This window comes from Rhea americana, unplaced genomic scaffold (assembly GCF_003343005.1).
Source record: "Rhea americana isolate MKP2758 unplaced genomic scaffold, rheAme1 scaffold_15, whole genome shotgun sequence".
Classification (NCBI taxonomy): domain Eukaryota; kingdom Metazoa; phylum Chordata; class Aves; order Rheiformes; family Rheidae; genus Rhea; species Rhea americana.
The window spans coordinates 1,424,510-1,442,695 of record NW_028185594.1 but is presented as its reverse complement, the minus strand read 5'-3'; the positions used below and the strand labels follow the sequence as shown (position 1 = coordinate 1,442,695).

Below are 18,186 nucleotides of genomic sequence, written 5' to 3'. Positions count from 1 at the left end.
CGAGGGGCATCTGCAGGCTGCAGGGTTTCCCTGTAGCATCCCCAGGAGCTTCAGCTCTGGCGCTACTTGGCGCTATATTTTTTAATTATTTTCATGCAGCCACTGACAAATTCAAGAAGCTCGCTTTCTATCCTGAGCACATCTGCCACAGCRCACTTGGCAGAAAGACTGACGGCCTTCTGTTTTGCAGCAGAAGTGCCTCRAGTACATCCTGACTGGCATCGACACGCAGAAATTCCTCGTCCCTTTGAAAAAAAAACAGTTAAGATCTGGATCCAGTGTAATTTCCTCCATTTTCTGAAAGGCTGTAAAAATTATTGGCTTCGGAGAGCCTTTGTCTTTCAAAACTGTCATAATGTAGCTGGGGATAATCCTGGACGAGTGCCCAGGGCCGAGTCCAGCTGCACTCGGCGTTTCAGCGCAAGCGTTCGCAGGCAGGCTGGTGGCTGGCGCGAATCTGGTTTCATGCCAGCGACGGCGATTGCATAGCCCCGCGGGTCTCGCCTCTGGGCTCGGAGGAGAAGCCCGCGCCCGCCCGGCTCCACGTTTCTCCGGGGAGGCCGCTCAGGTCCGCTCCCGCGTTTCCAGGCTGCCCCGAGGCACGGCGGCGACCCTCGGGCTCCTTGGCCCCGCTTACGCCCGTGGGCTTTGCATCCCTGAGGTCAGAGCGCAACAGCGGTGACGGCCACAGTGGAACAAACATCCACAACGTAGAGGCCGCTTCTCAACCGTTAGCCTCAAACCRCATCCTCAAGCAAGGGAAATTAGCACATTTTGATTCAAGCCAATAAAAACACGTGGAACGGAAGGAGCTAGGGCAATAGGTGACRAGGCGTCGAGGCCTCGTCCGTGCAGGGTTACTCCGTTCGCGTCCATTCAAGACTGCTGCCTCCTTCCTCAGGTGCTCTCCAGTTCTTTCGCCTGCTCTCAGATAAGACCTTGTCTCATCTCCCACCAATCCTAATTCTGTAAATGCCTCACCCTACGTGTCTAGCTCGTTAAAAGCCACAGCGAAAACATCCTCTTCTTCCTATCCATCAGTAGTTTAAGCGCAACCCGACCGCAGAGCGCGCCTCGCCGCCGGACGCCGGGCTGCCTGCCTGCTTGCAGCGTTTTGCTGCCCTCAAACCAGTCCAAACGGCTTCTTCCGTGCAGGCAGCGGAAGCGCCCGGCGCGTCCTTGTCCCCGCTCCGCCTGGCCTGCGGCTAGCGCTCGCTACCGACACCCACTTCAGTGGGATTATTTTTAATAACGTAGACAACACGAGGGACGGTAAGTGCCAGGCCCACCAGCTCCGTCATACAAACCATYGCCTCGGCGTTAAGAACAAGTCCTAGTAATTTTTCGCTAGCGTTTCCCAAATAAACGCTCCGACGTCGGGGAGAGCACGGGAACAGACTGCGTGCTCCGAGCTAAAAGAGTGGCTGAGGGCAAAACAGAAAAGCTTGTTTTCCTGGCATCACCGCTTGGCTCGGTAGTGTTCAAGCCTGCATTTCTGTGCTCTGTATTGCCTGCGTTTAGCTTTGCAGTTTCCCTACCGTTGCCTTTTAAGGTCAGTGCACCCCAGGCACAATTTATAACTAAATGAATTACCATAAGAAATATCCTGAGCAATAATTTCTCTCGCAGTCCACTGACCACTGTGTCCCCACACTGAATGAATGTTGGTAAAGGGACAGGGATATTCACCTAGTCAAATAAGGCGAGAAAACATTTTCTTCTGAGTTACTACGTTTCCTTATTTAATAGCTTTTCTTCCTCCTGAGCTTCAAAAGTTCCGGTTGAAATCGCACACAAAGTCAACGTAAGGCTGCAGAAGTTATATACCTGGTTATTCCYGGTCTTCAAAAGCCACAAAACATCTGTTGGTTGGCTAGAGTGATTAATTAGCAAAACGAAAAAGATGGTTCCTTTTTTACAAAGGGCTGGATGAAGCAGAGCAGAGGGAGACAACTCAGGGGAAGTCAAACCCTGCGAAGGCCTGCAAGCTGTGTGCCTCTGGGCAAATTCCCAAGCTGAAACCTCAATGAATTTAATGGTTCTTAATTCCACAGGATTTCTAATTACAGCCACGAGAAGGTAATGAGATGTGATACAAATGTTTAAATAAAAATAAATAAAATAGCCTGTCAAGTTTAGCAGGCCGTCTCTCGCAGATGCCGCCGGGACTGCTTTTCCAGCCTCGCCGCGAGGGCTTCCAGGCCGAGCAACGTTTTTTTGCAACATATTTTTTTGCAGCGTTTGAGAGTTCAATTCTTAGAAAAGGATCCTGGCGATGGCCCAAGGGTGCGTGTCAGATACAAGCATCAAGAGACCACTTGCGGGGCGASCAGCAAACAACCCCCCGCCGCACTGACCGTCTCTTCAGGCACCCGCCTCGTGCCACGGGCAGCGCGGCTCGAGGCGCGGCGGGATGCCGCGGCCCCGCTGCCCGTCCTGCCTGGCAGAGCGGCAACGTGCCTGCGTCTCAGAGCACCTGCCCGGACCGCCTGGAGGCCTTCGGGGCTCGCGCCGAATGGGTGAAAATGGTTTCAAGAGGCACAGCGCGGAATTCAGCGCTGGGCTCCTGGGCGTTATCGTCAAAGCACAAATCACAGCCCGCACGTTAACCAAACTCTTCTCTCGCAGATAAAAAGAGGGGAAAAAAGCTAAAAGCTTGCAACATGCAAGAACCACTGGGGTTGCATCAGAGTGGAAGACGCCACGTGCACAGCAGCAGCACGTCTGAGTGCYTTCTGGAAAGCACCCTGTTGGTATAAGTGCGTTTTGCAAAGACGTGACTCGCAGATGAATTGGCGCAACACCCATTTAAAACCATGCTGGAATTACGGACTTAAGTTATAGGTCTGGGGATTTTAAAGTCTTTTTTTTGTGTGCGCGAGTAARGTTTTCCCACTACTGACTGCATCAGTCACCTGTCTCAACATCCTTCTAACTTAAGTGCCGTGGGGTGGCTCAGCAGAGCTCCCACCGAGGCTCTGCACGGGGTCCGTGTGCACGGCTGCCTCTGGTCTGCAGGTGTTAGATGGTTGTTTGCTTTGCATGCAAATGCTGCCTGGTGCTCTCCAGCGGAGCTTACGATTGGCAAGATCGGGAAAAGGAATTTTTGCAAGCAAYGAGCGATATTCTCCCTCCGCCTTCCCCAAGGAAATAGCAGGGTAAGATGAGAGGAAGCAAGTTGTTCACGGCGCCGCTCTTTCCTCAGGCCCAGCACTGCAGCGCTGGCCAGGTCGCAACCAAAGCAGAGAGAGCGCGAGAGAGGAACAACATCACCCTCGCTATGTCCCCCTCTCCCGTGCCTTTGCTTTGTGCAAGCTTGTCTCCGAGGACGGAGGCTGGATGGCTGCGGGAGCAGGAGTCGGCCTAAGCAAGGACTGGGATAACGCAAGCTCAGCCAATATTAGCATACTGGTAGCTTGTAATATTGGTAATTACTCAGGAGCCGTATCCTTTACTGACCTCTTCCGCTGGGCAGACGGAAAGCTGAAGTCCCGGCAGCTCTCACCTGCACCTACCTGCTCTACCTGCGTGCCCTGCTGAGACTTTTTTCTTTGGTGATTTTGATTCACTTGCAGGAATCATTAACCTTTGCCAGCATACGAAATGTTTCTTGCCAGACAAAAATAAACAGGACACCAAAAATGCCTCGAAGATGACAAAAATTCAGATGTTTCTATTCTACAGTAAGTCACAGGGTTCCTGTGCATTTTCCTTTGAGGTATCCCCTGCACTATATTATCAATTTGGTAATAAGGATCACAACTATCTAATGCGTCTCGGGGCAGGACGAGGTGGCCGAGTGGTTAAGGCGATGGACTGCTAATCCACTGTGCTCTGCACGCGTGGGTTCGAATCCCACCCTYGTCGCAGCCCTTGGGGGTGACTGAGCGCTGCAGCAGGTGGCCCAGGGGGGTGGTGGAGTCTCCTTCCCTGGAGATGTTCAAAACCCACCTGGACGGGAGCCTGTGCAACCTGCTCTAGGTGACCCTGCTTGAGCAGGGGGGTTGGACTAGGTGATTTCCGGAGGTTCCTTCCAACCTCAACCATTCTGTGATTTGATCTCCAAAAGCAATTCAAYGCAGATATCCGGGACGCAGGGAAATCGGAGTAGATAGCACCCTGCACGTAAGAGATACTGAAAACAGGCTGTTCTTTACCTTAGAATTTTTTCCAGTAGCTTTGAACCGTTCATGAAATAACCAATGCTTTTTGCCTGACCGAGCAAGACACTGAACTAAACAGAAACCCCGATGAGAAGCAGCGCAAAGCTGCACCGAGAGCCCCGACGCGCTCCGCGGCGCTCGGAAGCACCGCGAGCGCTCGTTCCGCGCGAGCGTTGCCACCAGGCGCTTTCCAAGAACGCGTCGGGCTAGACAGGAGGTACGTCAAAAACGGGCCAGGCTTTTAGAAAGCTTTTCTTTTGTGTTCTTCCCTCAATGTTTGAAAAATGCATGAGGAAGAGAGAAGGAGTCTCAAACTTTTCACCTCGCTCTGTTTTTGTGGACRGGCATACTGACTTCAGGAATTTCAGTTTTTTCCCTTGAGCCACAGCGCAATTAACCTTGGGCTTACGACTCAGTGAGCTGCCAGCAATTCCTGCACGTGTCTCAGTACCTTCCTAGGTAAAATACATTCCATGTTCTTAAATGGTGTTGTATTAACAACAGTGGAAACCAAAGCCTGGCCCTAATCGGACAAATTATTACAGTAAATATTTAGGACTGGGCACCGTTTCTGTTGCAAACATCGAGTTTGTGCATCAGCTTAAACCAAAAAAGAGCCATACAGCCGCCCAGAGCCGTCTTTGCCTGCCTACTTCTGCCAAGGGGAGTTTCAATCACTCCACCAAAGACAGACTTAACAAGGGTAATGGTTTTATTAGTGCTTCCTGGCTAAAACCGATCTGCAAAAATATCTGTCACGTTATTTTGACTGAAAGATAAAATGATATTAAAAAAAAAAGCTTTACAGTGATATACCACAAGACCACATCCTGGTAATAAATTATTCCAAGTCATAGCTACATCAAAGACTATTCTTGACTCACTGGGTCGCACAGCTATTTGCACAGCTAAAGAACAGCATCCTCTTACCATTTTAAATGTCCTTTAAAGCATTTTGATATAAAGAAAATATAAAATAAACCTCGATGATGTAAGAATATTTCTACTCGTAAGTTTTTATTTGTTGAAATGCATCAGTGCCTGCATGTAAGCATTAWTAATATATTATTTATTATTGCAAAGCAGACTTCAGCCGTTCATTTAAAGGCCAATAAAATGCACCTAGGCAAATAAAAAGACCACAGACTCGTGTCATTTTCTTAAATAATTAAGGCCTTCGGGAAAACAAATTAATACCYAAATAACTGTCGTTCCTGAACCGTTTCTTAGCCAAGGTAACTTAGTGACTCAGCTCCCAGACTGGCAATTAGAAACTGGAAAATCCTTGATTGATACAATAACAGTACTTAAATTAACAAAGCACACAACGCCTATAATCAAGGAGGAAAACCTAGAAAGGATCTAGGTAGCATGTTATTACACCACAAAAGAGCTGATTTGTCTTGATTCCTGTCCAGCGTCAGCGTGTGTCCTAAGCGTGCCTCATCTGTGTCGGGACGTCCATCTCTCTGTGCGTACGGCCCTTCCCACGAACACGTCGGCTCTGTTCCYCATAAACCTCGGCGGGTTTGCAAGGGGAGGGGAGGTGAAGCCTGCAGAATTTTTCAGCTCTCTCCCCCCAGCAGTTACTGTGACTATTTCACGGCAAGGCAGTTTGCCGACCAGAATTTCAGAACAGCTCAGGTCTTGGGTAGGCAGAAAAGAAACTGATGGATTTATATGTCAAAATGAGATTTTTTGAAACCGTCCCCGGTTTATCAGTGATTGGTGCTTCAAATTCTGCTCTTGAATGTATTTTAGAGCTTCAGTACATCCCCAAATCTATGGAAACWTACAGTATTTTCAGCTACCGGGAGACCCATTTCTGATGTGCTTTAAAGCACGCGTGGGGACCCACCACGGAGCGCCTGCCCCAGGGCAGGGGACCTTCTGTGTTTGGGGCTGGAGGCTCCCGCTGGGACTTCGCAGGGTTTGTTGCAACTGGCCTTTTGCCAGCTTCCCATGTGGAAAGCCAGACTAACTGCAAGATTTATCACCAGGYGCTGGCACTTCATATTTCTCCATCCCTTGCAGGAGCATCACCCTTCAAAAGTCTATTTCCAACTTAAGCGGTCTGAGAAGAATGAAAAATCACTCATCTAAAAAGTGTAAGCAAGTTCAAAAAAAAGATACAGGAATCTGATTTAACTTAGAAGTTGCTAAAGGTATAAAATAGTGCAAGAAAACACAACTATTTCTGTATTTAGGACAGGAGCTTAATGCATGGCCTTAAATGCCCATCTTTGGTAAACACAAGCAAGGGGTCTTTTCCAAAGCTTTATTTCTACATGGAATGCGTATTGTAGAGATAACCTAGGTACAGATATGATGTCCTTTGCTCTAGCACCTGTCACAGATCCACTTTCTTGTCCTGCCAAGCTCTCCGGGGACACGTCTGCTCTCTGGAGTGGCAAATGGAAGGCGTCTGTCAGCGTGCCAGAGGTTGTCATTAAAAACAAAGGCAGAAATAACAGCAAAACAAAGCAGCACCTAGCGCTGGGGAGCCTCAGCCAGAGCGTCTCCGATTTAAGATGTCGCTGTTGTCGTACCAAAGGGATTAGATGAAGCACAGTGGCACGCTCCAGTTTTGCTAGCTTTATAAACTGTTGGATCGATTCTGGGTTTTTTTCAGTGCTCTGCCGTATTCACAGAGTAAATACAACGGCTCAAAAAATGCAAAACTTCATAACCTCTAGTAAACGCGTATCGTTCAAAGGATACAAAATTGTGCTTTTATCAAATCCGACACCTAAACCTTTGAAGTCAGATTTGCTTAGATCACGCCTACCAAAACCGTACGGGCACGCAACAAAACCACGGCGGCTATCTGATCCGCTCAGCTTGCTCTCTCTCCCGCGTTATTCTGCTACCAAAGGCCCGCTAGAAGAGCCCCCGCGCTCAGTGAGTTTGGCCACGTTGCCCCGGCCCCCTCCCTACGGGGCAGGCGTGCAACCGCGGGAGCCGATCCCCGCGCGACGGCGCTGGGCTGCCTCGAGCGAGCTCTCCTCCCTTCGGCGGGCTCGCACGGTTGCAGACCACAAGGCTGAGCCAAAACCCGAGCTCCCTGAAGCGCGTCCCAGCAGCTGGAGTCGGTAACGCGGTCGATACTGAGCGAGCCGGTTCCTCTCCCCCGTCGGTACACGGTGTGCTTCCAGCTCACAGTTCAGGAGCCGGCGCTTCACCTCTCGGGTCTCGGCGATCCAGCGGCAGAAGGAAGCTCGCATTGATTCCTCCTTTCTGCCCGGTGCTGGATCAAAGACGGTACCTGTTTATTCATGAGCAGAGTGTTTTAGGTAATACAGTGAAGCAAAGCAAAACAAAACTCAAAACCCATAAAACGTCCTCTTTCCTCTTCCTCCCTTATACATGCTCATTTAGCAAAACTTCAGCCCCGGGAGATTTGAWATCCATTCCAGATATCCCCTAAGACTGCAGGTTTAAAAAAGGAGAGCTATGTCTACACTATTAGATATTATAATGCTGCTTGCTTTGTATTATTTTTGGCAGACCTTTGAGGTTTCTAGTCCAGAGATCAAAACTAGGAGCAGTGCACCCACGATACTTCTGCTGCAAACGCTAGAACAAGCTTCTGGTGGAAAAGAACCATCTTAAAGCAATTTCTGACGTTACCAGCTCTTTTCGCCGTTCCTCTTTTCATTTCGTAACGCGCACTGATGTACRGCGACAGGCAGTTAGAGCTGTAGGATCACAAGATCGTGAGACGGAAACATTCAAAGTCTATCGAGAGTATTTTCCACAAAGGACTTCTTGCTCTAAAATTCTGATTGAATTTTAAATTCTGAAGCAATTTAAATAGCCTGCTGAAACGCGAGCAGCGGCAAGAATATTGCTGCGTACGTAGGGAGAAACCCACCAGGCGTCTCCTCAGAGTCTAGACTCTAAACCAGGCTCTTGGCATGTTTTAGTGATAGATGGCGTTCAGCATTTTGCTAATGATATGGCCGATTGAAGTAAATAAAGACAGTTGTAACTGGTAGGGTTTTAATTTCTTGATTAATCAGAGGCATAAGTAGTTATGGTTTGCACATTGGCTTTATYCTTTTTTTCCCAGTACTATGAATAAGAAGGGTATCGGCATTAGAAACCAGTAACTTTCTGCAGCTTAGAAAGAGGTGAAACAGCTGATACGTTTGAGGAACCAGATGTTCTTGAAAGTACTTGTAAAATTGAGCTGAAGCCATCTGGTCCCAGTGCTTTGCCGCTTYGAAGACGTGCTCTTGCATCCTCCGTTTCCTCTCTTGATTCCCCTGCTTCTAAGTGAGCTTTCTATTCCTCGGAGGGTCGCAGGGTAGTGGGCTTCTCCCAGAAGTTACGCCCTGGTTCAACAGTGAAATTTCCCCTCCCAATGTAAAATAAAGTTTGAATAAACCTCAGGGTCCGCTCGGCACTTAAGTTGCAGGTGACACGTTGTGGCCRCGGCACCGGGAGCACGGTTTTGCCTTGCGACGCGTTCGCCCTCCTCGGTGGTAACCCACAAGTTACCACCCAGGGGGGAAGGTGCTCGGCGAGGGTGGATGCCAACCCATGTGTCTGCCCTTTAGATGGGTTTGGAACAAAGCAGTTTTCATGCTGGACGTTCCCCGAACTCCTCCTGGAAGCGGCCTCCGCCCCCCAAGGGTATTACACGACGCCCGGTCACATCAGAGGGAGCAGCACTGCGCACGGGCTGTGCTTGGATCAGTGCTTTTTATTTCTGTTTTTCACAACTCAACAGGCTACGGAAAAGAAGCATCAGCCTAACCGTTCACAACAACGTTTTTCCAGAGGACAAACGTCAACCGTTCATCGTGACTGAACACGGAAAGCTCCCGGTTTGGATGCACGCAGACCTTCTACGCGGGGTTTCGTGAAAACGCCCTTTAGAAGTTGGAGCCCACGTCCCACCGCTCCTGGCAACGCYTTCCTCGCGGTCCTTTTCCAAAGCGCCTTCTCCGGCTCAGCTTCGAGTGGGCCAAACCGTTTCCGACACTCCTCCGGAGTCCACGTCGTGGCCTGGCGGGCTCTACTGTTGGCCAGCTTCTCCTATCGAAATTTTTCTGTGCCCACTTTCTACCTGAATTTCCAGTTACAGTTCATTCCCCTGCCTGCGTTTTAACCTCCTGAATTTAGGCAAAGAAGTAACTGAGGCTTTAATATGGCGGTATTCACAGCCCTCTGCAGTGATTTATGCAAAACCGAAGACCTTCAAATTTAGATTATTTTCGAGTTGGAGAAGTTCTRCCCAAGTGAAGCATTTTCTAATATTCCCTGCTGCCACCCCACGTGTGATCAGGAACCTACCAATATTCAGCACGTGGCCCACCACCGGGTGCTCCTGCAACGTGGAGGAAGAAAGCGCCCGGGCTAATCTGGGGGGGCTCTAGAGCGAAATCAGCAACGTCGCAGCGAAACGACAAGCGCAGCCCCGCAGCGAAGCCCGGGTCATCGCTGACCGCTGGGCCCAGCAGCGTGGGAGCAGACAGCAAGGAGGTTTGCGCCAGGCGGATTCGGCTAAAGGGATAAATCACCCGAGAAGCCCAGGCGACGGTGTTTCCGGTAACTCCCCGGCTGGCCCAGTAAGAACTGCAGATACCCTGCTAGTTTTGCTAACAACACTGTGCAGTTACACGGGGCTAACCCAGTTTAAACGTATTAAGAGAGATGGGCTTGGACCTGATACCCCGTAGGGTCAAGGTCCCCACAAAGCGCAGCGTGCAGCACGAGGTCCAGGGCCCCACAGGCAAGGGAGATTTTTATCACCGGTACGTATTTACGTGCCCCTTTGACAAATGCTGCTGCATGCAGGGACTGCCAAAATTGCTATGCTAATTTTAGTTGCCCGTTACTGTTCTCTGCACTAACTAGTTTGGTCAGTGAGATGTCTCCACCTCAGGGGACTGAACTGCTGCAGGATGGAGATAAGTCTAGGAGCGATATTTTGATTTGGGATTAAATCACCAGCATTATCTGGCCTCGTTTCCCAACCCGCTAAGTGAAGATCCCTTGTTTTAGATCAGAAAATAACCCAGCTGGAGAGCTGCTATGGAGAGGAAGCGATTTCATAGCCATGCCGTGTGGAGACCACGAGACCTCTTCTGAGAGGACTGGAAACGTTCACGTCCGGCTCGGCTGGCTTTGCGACTGAAAGTCAGAAATCTGAACTCCTCCGGCAAAGAAACCTGTCTTAGATTACGTGAGGCATCGCATCTCAGCAAATGCAAGTATTGCCTTCTGYTCTGCCCTTAAAATTTGTTAAAATACTACGGAAGAAAGCATTCCAAGCAGAGCGCAATTTTAAAACGAAAAGCTGAAACAGGACAGCTCCCCCTTAGAAATGTCCCAYGTCCTGCCACAAAGCCCATAAAAAAACTCTGTAAAGCTGGGTCCCGCCATCGATTAGGTTAAACGTTCTCCAGGGCCCGATGAAGAACAGCGGAGTATGTTCTCAGGTGAGACTGAAAGACAATTTCTAAAATCGTTACTAGTTTTCAGTTTTCAGAAAACGCCTTGCAAAAAACTGCAGCGTCGAAAATCCAAAACGAACAGGTTGTACGTTTCCATCGTGCCCGGAACTAATTCTAATTAAGATCTTGTCTCAAAATMCGCAGAATCCAAAAAGAAAACACGTATTATCTTGGGAGGCTAAAAATATGCTTCCCTAGGCAATAGGAAGGTTGTGCTGTCAGAAAGCTCCCTCCTGCCTTGAAACCTCGACAAGRGAACGTGATGACGAGCGGGATGTTAGCGGCTACCGAAAAGCAGCAAAGATGACTCCAATAAGGCACGTGATAAAAGCATCGACTTCCTTCTGCACGTCACCAGAGCAGCTAGAAATGCCAAGAAGCATCCATCCAGTCGCCTTCGCGGCACGGGTCACGCAGGAGCTTGCCGCGGTCTGCATGACGAAGGATCAAAGTCCTGCGTGAAAAATTCTTGTTTTCTGCCTTTTCTCTTAAAGAGCATTTGTCTGCAGCTTTCAGCGTCTTTGGAAAGGTTAGCAAGCTCACTCGGAGGGAGTCCACGACACCAGTTAGAGATAACACGCAACAGTTTTACGCGGCAGGATCTCCCGTTTTTCGTGAGGCACGATTTTCAGGACGTTACTCTCTGCCTTCGTTATCCCCTAAGCGGACAGGGAAGCCAACCCAGCTGGCAAGACGCGTAAGAAAAGCTCCTAACGTGATGATGTCTTCTCAGCCCTAACGACTTAGAGACGCTTGCTCTTGCAATCGCTAAATTCACCTCCGTTTCCACCGAGACAGCAAGAACTGCAGTTCCCGCGCTAGCCAGCACCTTGTACCCTAAACAGCCAATGTCGAGGAAAGCCCGCGTGCAAATGCAGAAGCCGGAGCGATGCTGGCCTCAAGGGACGCAGCCTTCCCCGGGGCTCCAGAGGAGGGACCAGTCGCCCCAGCAGCGGGCACCAACAAGCGCGAAGGGTCRTCGTGGACCTGCTGAATTCCTTCCAGACCGAGCACGGCTTTCTTGCGACGCGTCCGCTCCTCGTAACCGTTTGCTCAGTCTTTGCAGCTCGAGCGTTTCACAGGCCACGAGCGTCTCTGCTCACCAGGCACGCTGTCCAACGCTTCCACGTGCGCGCGATGGGTGGGCGGGGAGGGGGACAAAAACCGCCTCCCGTTCTTCAGGAAGCCCTTAGATATCTGTATTTATCGCTAACCACTAATTATTTATTGCTTCCAGTTCGGAGCTGCTCGTCACAGTGGCTCCGGGGAAGAGCTTTCATCTTCGGTGCTGCGCGCTCCTCCGAGGGACCTCGCTTTCTCCAGGTCCCAGAGAAGCTGCTTTATGCACACCCGCGTTGTTCAGGGAAGGGAACTGCGACTGCTTCTAATATAACATTCACGCTATAAAGTTTTGATAAAAGCAAACTGCCATTACAGGCAAATACGCTTTTTTTTTTTTTTTTTTTTTTAATATGTTGATTACTTGGCTGTGTGCACAGCCTATGAAAAAAGTCACTGCAAGATATTTTGGAAATCATACAGAATTTTGTATTTGGAAATTATACAGATATCTACTCTCAGGAAATGGGTGATCAAGTTGTAACAACCAAAGGAGAAAGAGCAGCCACTGTCTTCCAGAAAAAGTTACCACAAAGCAGCGTATGAGACGCTTACTTCCCAATACTGAAAACGAGAATTAAAGCACTTCTTGCACCTTCACTTACATCCTCTAACATCCTCTCCCAAATAGATACGCAGCATTTCGCACAGTTTTTTCTCAAAGGCTGATTCCCACCTCAAAGCAGGCTACAATCCTGTGTATGCAAACATTCAGTTTCTGAGCGTGTTCTTACAAGTAGTGATGGAAATGCAGGATTATTTACTGTAGCAGGAGATAACAAAAACACACAGGGAAATATCCATTTTATAAAGCCGGATTTAAATTACGGCTATTGTGTTTTATGGTGTTACCATTCCTTTTCGCCTTTAACAGTTCTTTTACTCAGCTGAAGGGTTTGAGCTCTTTGGTTGTTTTAAAAAATGAACAACGATTCATATTTTTCAGTATCCCACTTAAATGATTCAGTCCAAAAAGCACCCCCCCCTTGGGAATTTCAAACCTTCTTTAATAGAAGACAATATTCTGCAGCTACCCTAAGGGCTAGAGTTTGAAATTAATGTTTGTGTCTTTTTTTCCCCTAGTTATCACAGAAGAAACGAACCAATGCTCCTAACAGTGTAAATCCAAAATGGTTTTATTATTTCCAGGCCTATAAGAGAAAAAGAGAAAAAAAGAGTCCTATATTACTCTTCGAAGACCTACTGTTAAGTGTGCAAACGCTGGGTTTAATGCTGAACGCAATGCGGAATAGAGACGCGACTTTCAGACGGCAGAGCGGGAAGGTGCCCACGGCACAACGAGCCGCTCACGTACACGCCGGCTATTTACAGCCCGGTTGACTTGCCCACCTGTAAGCCAACCCTACGCGACGGTCTGACCGTTTCTGACTCGGCTGCTCTTCACCAGAACTCCTCTGTTGCTTTCTCAGAAAATCAAAAATATTCCAAAACAGAACAAAAACAAAAAAAAAGAAGAAAAAGAAAGGAAAGATGCGTTACCTAGGCTCGCCGCCGAGCCCAACGCGGGGGCGCCCGGAGGGCAAGGCAGGAGGGAAGGGGCCCGCACGCAGCGGCAGCACCGGGACTGACCCTCTCCGGGGGAACACCGCGCCCCGGGGGCGAGAAAAGCCCGCGCAGCGACGAGCCCCCGGCGCTTTAGGAGGTACGGCTCGATGCGAGGCAGGAAGCAGGCTTCCAGCGCGGCTCCTTCTCAGCGGCGGCGCCGAGCCCGCTCCCAGGCGCCGTCCCAGGGACCAGACGCTGGCGGCGACGCAGCCCCCCGCTCCCGCGAAGCCAGGCTGCGTCAAGGAGCGCCGGACTCGGACTCCCTCTGAAAACAGGAGGTCGGCGCGTTGGGCGCCTCGGAAAGCCAAGCTAGCCTTCACCAAGAAGGTCCTCCAGCAGTTCCTACCAAACCCAGAGATAACCACGCGCTGCCGCCTTCCCGTTGATCGCACCCCATCTGTCTAAAACGCGTTCTGGGCTTCCACGGGGCGAGATTCGCGCCGAGGAAACAGGCAGATGGTACAGGGGGACAGAAAGGGCTCCCGTTCTTCCTCCCCTCGCTGAACCGCACTGCAACGGAGTTGGCAAGGAAGCCCTTGGGGGGTCCGAGCTGACCCCCCGGAAAGCGCYGGCTCAGCTCCAAAAGCCCCCTAGCAGCTTTTCATCCTTCCCGCAAACGGAACTGCGTTGCAGACTGAAAAACGCTACGCAAAGAGCTGCTACTAGCACGCTTCTGCTGGACCAGATAACCACAGAAGCCAAAGCAACCTGCACGTTAGTAAGACCYTTCCTTACCTATACCTACGGGTGAAACGGAGGCTTTTAAAGAAAAACCAACTTCACAAAAAACAGTGATCACAACTCCTATAAAACCCCCCCAAAGCTGATAGCCACTGCCACCTCTTCCCTCGCTCGAGAGACCACAGCGGCTCTACGCCGCTGCTGCGCAGAGCTTCTCCTCCGGCCTGCTGCGTTTCCTCCCTTCCTGCTGAACGAGATAAGCCCCGGGAGCAACGCTACCCGCTAGCGGGGTTAGCAATGCCAAGCTAAACCCTTTAACAGAAGAGGCCCCCCAGCTCCCAAGAAGGGCTCAGAGCTCAGGCGGGTTTTGTCGCRCCTCCTTTTGCCTTTTCCTTGAAGACAGACCCCCCTCGTCATCTCGTTTCTCGGCCGCTGGGACGGACGACGCTTGCTTTCTTCCGCGCCGCCTCCGTGATTTGCTTTTGTGACTGCTGCTAGCAATGAGGGGATAGCAGGATTAATGGATTTTTTTTTTTCCTGGCAAAAATAATTATGATCCTGCGTTTTTTCATCCTTTAGCTGCTATGAATTGCACGAGTTCATTTGAATATACAGGGCTTAAGGATTTTTTTTTTCTCCAACAAAAACATAGATCCTAAGCTCCATGTACATAAGCAGTATTATTGTAAGCAAAGCAATGACAGACCCAGGCAAATCCAAATCCAAATTATTAGTGACCAGCAGAGGACCAGGGCTGGCCACAGTCACATCCTCAACGCTTTGTAGAGCTTTTGCTCTAGCTTTACAAATCCACCAGTAAAAAAACAGACAGTTTTGTGCCTGAGCTGAAAGAATGTATAATTAGGATGGGGRAAAAAACAGAAAAAGCGGTGAAAGAAGCTACCTCCGTCTTTTCCTATCTTTGCTCCGTTTGGCCACAGGGAGGGCTGCTGGAGGTGTAGGAGACCAGCAGGAGGGCTTGGGCAGGTGCCACCACCGGCTCGACAGAACAGTWCTTTTTGCACATCAATAACTAGAAAACGTTGGCCCTTTGCACRTAAAGCCCAAAGTTTTTCTGAGCCGATCGCTTACATCCAACCGCAGCCTCAGAAACGAAGATYGTTAATACATTTCAAGACCTGCTAACTACCTCTCTGTGCATATCCAAATGGAGCTTGAAAACATAAAAGGCTCCGTGGCAGAGACATGATTACTGAAGACGGCGACTCCTAGGCCAGGACGTGCCCGCTGCGAGACCAGACTGGCAGATCAAGCCGGACCTTTCTAGCCCTTTCCTTCGACGCAGTGCTCAAGCGGGAAGAGTTTCAGAGGTGTCCACCACGCTCTACTGCATACAGCTAAAACCACAAATAGAGGTTCCAAGTGCCTGTGCTCTTTCTCAAACAGAAGATACCTAATTAGATGCAAMGATACCCGAAAAAAAATATTCACAGCACAGGCTCAGCTTTAAACTCYTCCTCTTGGCTGGAAAGTCCACCTTCACGAGGGGGAACCGGTTTCCCCCTGCAGTGGTTCACCACGGTCTAGGTCTAATCCGGCTGGTTCTTCCCTACGCACATCTGTCRTATCGGGCTCTTCGTCCTCAGCAAAGCCACTTTGGATTTTGCGGTGTTCTGGTGCGATCTACCGGCCTGCTAGGCACTGGAAAGGCTGGGAAATGTAATTATCAGCAGGCCTCTTCCACCTACTCTAGCCTGGGAGAAAAAGCYTCTCTTCCCCCCACCTTTCTTTTGCATCTAATCAAAGGCACTAGAGAGAAGCAAAAGAAATTAGAAAGCTCTTTCCCTTGGCATTTTTCTCCAATACTTCCACGCTTTTGTTTTTCAGCTGTTTAGCTCTGTTCTCACTTTCAATGGCTTACGAAGCTTTGACCAGCGTGGGAATTACGCTGAACACTTTAAAGCGGTGTCATCCATAAAATATTATGTTGATATTTTTTAAACGCTAGGAATAAATATTGTTTGCACATCTCAGGACAAAAAGAAAAAAAAAACCAGTTACCAATGCGTTTCGTTAACTGTCGAGCCACACGTTTCAGCCGCACAGGGGGCTCTTTTGCTTACGCGGATCAAACCACAGCCCAAAGCTGTGCCCCGCGGGCGCTGCCGAGTCGGCCCTTTGCTCCGCACACACAACGATCGGACTGGAAGCCTTTTCTTGCGTTTCCTTTGAGGTTTCGTTCGGCGAGGGAAGGTCTTGAGAGGCAGCCAGGCTTTGGCGAAACATGGCACCGGGCTTTGCGAGAGCCTGCTAGAGCCTGAAAGATCTTGAACCCAGGACCTTCAGCGTGTAAAGCAGGTGTGATAACCAGCACACTAAAAACCTGCGCCCACCAAATCTAAGCAAGAATATKCAGATGCTTTAGCAGCTGCCTGGGCTTCTTAAGAAGTCAGTAATCCTTTAATCTCCAGACGCTTTTTTTTTTTCATAAAAGATTCACAAGCAAAACAAATGCGATATGGATCAAAAATTCAATCAGAATGCTTAAAACACAATTACATTCATCAGAGTGTTCTGTTAGGCTGAGTATTAAATCTGGGTTTTATTCAATATCCTCCTCTTATTATAAAGCAATATTTTTCCATCCTGTAAATCATCTGATCCCTAGGCTAAAGTCCTCTTTGCCCATAACATGCACAAAAAATTGTGCACCAAAAAAAAAAAAAAAAAGGAGTGAGCTGGTTAGAAACCCCTGCACCAGGCTGTTTCAGCAGAGCTGGAGGAAATGCATAAATAAGACCGGGAGCGAAGACACGGCTACCAAAGCGGGGAGGCTCATTTCGGAATCTGAGACGCTGTAGTTACAGCTTTAATAACCAGTTGTCGAACAAGATCCTTCTTTAACTCCCCCTTCAAAGCAGATCCCCGTCCCGGCTGCCAGCTCTGTGCGAACGCTTCCCCCGTCCCGCCGGTCTGACGGAGCCGTGGAACGAAACGACGCCGTCTTGCACGAGAGCTATAGGGAAAATTTCCGAATTCTGGAAATGAAAAACTGGAATTTTCTGGGGAAAAGCRGCCAGTTCCTGGCCAGTTCCCCCTCCCGGCTGCCAGGAGGGGACGCGCTAGCYGGCACGGGACAGAGCTGCCTCGGAGCGCTGGAAGATCTAGGCTTTCTCATGAAAAACTCTGCAGAGAAGGATGAGAGCGTTTAGCACAACGGAATTGTGAATCTTATTTTCAAACGAGCAATAAACTATAAAAAGGTGTCAACGCATCCAGATGGAACAATTTGTGCGTTGCTTCCAGTTAAAGAAACTGCTGCTGTTCTATGACTCTCCTCTGGGKTTTTTTTTGTTTTGTTGTTGTTTTTCATTTGTTTCTTCCAGAAGATGCAAAGGCACCAAATTAGAAAAAGAACTCAGGTGCTCAAGCAAATASCTCTGCAAGGAGCATCATAAAGATGATTTTCCTCTCTTCGTAGCAGAGCTCAAACACAGAAAAGATGGAGGATGTTTCTTCTCTAATGCAAAYGCTAGTGACCAGCAACAACGCAAGAGAAACGCAGCAAATAATAACGAACGTCAACTACAAACATATTGAAATATATATATAGAGTATTATATATATGTACGTAAAAGCTGTTAAATACGGATGGAGCTCTTTGATAGRCTGGTTGCTAGTAGGCATAAAATGATCTCAGCTGAAACCAGTAGCTTGGAGAATCTGACCTCCTCAGGAGAAAGGAGTTTAGCTTCTTTCCCAGTTGCTAGGTTATTACCGTCACACTTGTGGAAGGCTACGGTCGATTCTAGACACAGCAAAAAATACTTCAAAAAAGTTGCCTTGCAAATATATAGCATTTTTAATTAGAAGTTTTAAACATTGCATGTATTCTACCGACGACTGTTACAGRTTTTTGGAAACTACGTGGAAACCAGGCTGTCAGAAACACGAACGCCTCTTTAGGGCCCTTCCGCTGGGGACCCGCGTGGGGACCGCAGCGCCGCTACGGCTCGCTGCAGCAGCTACGGCTCTTCGCGGACATCTTGACWGTCTTTCCTGAGAATTGCTTTGGGTAAAAAGGAAAAAAAAAAGAAAAGAAAAGAAAAAAAAACAGATGTCTTCATTGAATTGTTGATCTTTTGATAATAAAGCAAGTGATTTCTGGAACAGCCTCGGGGAAATTCGTGTTATTTTTTAAGCAATAAAGCAATTAGTACCGCAGTTTTAAA

At 49.0% G+C, this 18,186-nt stretch overlaps 1 protein-coding gene and 1 non-coding gene across 2 annotated transcripts in view; one reads left to right on the top strand and one right to left on the bottom strand.

Moving 5' to 3' along the window:
* Positions 1 to 18,186, bottom strand: part of ERBB4 (erb-b2 receptor tyrosine kinase 4) — a 300,889-nt gene that overhangs the window by 215,024 nt on the left and 67,679 nt on the right. The gene's annotated exons all lie outside the window — the stretch shown is intronic.
* On the top strand, positions 3,786 to 3,867 carry TRNAS-GCU (transfer RNA serine (anticodon GCU)). Its single transcript has one exon. It is a non-coding gene; the product is annotated as a tRNA-Ser (tRNA).